We start from the raw sequence: 1,120 nt of genomic DNA on the forward strand, positions 1-1,120 counted from the left end.
GGATCAATAGTTTGAATATTTGGCATTCAAACTAGTTCCACTCCTGTTTCAGGGGATCAATAGTTTGAATGTTTGGCATTCAAACTAGTTCCACTCCTGTTTCAGGGGATCAATAGTCTGTTTGTTGTAGACAAACTAGGTCCTCTCCTGTTGAAAGGGGATCAATAGTATGTGCATTACACAAACTCATTTCTGTTATTCATTCACTGATTACATGGACAAGTTCTTCTATTATGACCAAATTGACCACAATTACCACATTTTCTTTGTGTTGCAGGTGGTTCTAGAGATTGCCTTGGAGAATGTGGTACTTCAATCTCCATTGCAAGGTCTGGTGGATTATCTACACCTGGTGTTGATTGTCGAGATGATCCTGTTGGTCGAGGTGCATCAGGAAGTGGGCAGGTTACATCTTTACATTCGTATCTGCAAAACGATCTTATCTTTTTGTAAAGGTACCATTTCCTTTCAGTTGACATACCCTTTGGTGGTAATATATTAGGTAGTTCATCTTCCATTATTTGAGCGTCCTCCTTCAGCAAATTGAATTGTGTGACTGGGCCATCTACAGTTTGTCTGGCTGCAACTACACCAGGTGAGGTCGCATTTACAACGAAGTGTTGAAAGCCTTTGATGCCTTTTATTTTCTTGAATAATGTAGCAAAGTAACTACACCAGTCAAGTGTTTCTACAATGAGTTCACCATTGCTACTTCCTACTGGTTGGGCTTTGTTCACAGCAGATGATTGTTCTACAACTTGAATGAAGTCATCCAATGAGTCCACCTCTGCTTTACGGAATTTTTGCTTTAATAGTCCGAAGCACCAGTCTGGAGAAAATTTTGTGTGTCCAACTGGCAGAAAGGATATTGAAATGGACGCATTGAGTCCTGTCATGACTCTCCATAAGAGGTACTAAAATAAATAATTACATTTAAAATGTTCATTATTGTGCATGTAATATACTTACTTGAATAACTGTATTATTTTTATTTTGCCCTGTGCAGTTGTCAGCATTGAAATGGATACTGACTGAGTTGAGGCCATGATTCTTCAAATAAAAATGTACCATGCTTATGACAGGATTTGCTCCTTTACCAGTGTCGAATGATTCATCGATC

General features: G+C 38.7%; 1 long non-coding RNA gene across 1 annotated transcript; it reads left to right on the plus strand.

Moving 5' to 3' along the window:
* The first annotated feature begins 160 nt into the window (after positions 1-160).
* LOC109584652 (uncharacterized) lies at positions 161-1,087 on the plus strand. The gene is made up of 3 exons (XR_002186106.1): positions 161-595; positions 662-911; positions 1,007-1,087. It is a non-coding gene; the product is annotated as an uncharacterized LOC109584652 (long non-coding RNA).
* The last annotated feature ends 33 nt before the right edge of the window (positions 1,088-1,120 follow it).

Source organism: Amphimedon queenslandica, unplaced genomic scaffold (assembly GCF_000090795.2).
Source record: "Amphimedon queenslandica unplaced genomic scaffold, v1.1 AMPQUscaffold_13184, whole genome shotgun sequence".
Classification (NCBI taxonomy): Eukaryota; Metazoa; Porifera; class Demospongiae; order Haplosclerida; family Niphatidae; genus Amphimedon; species Amphimedon queenslandica.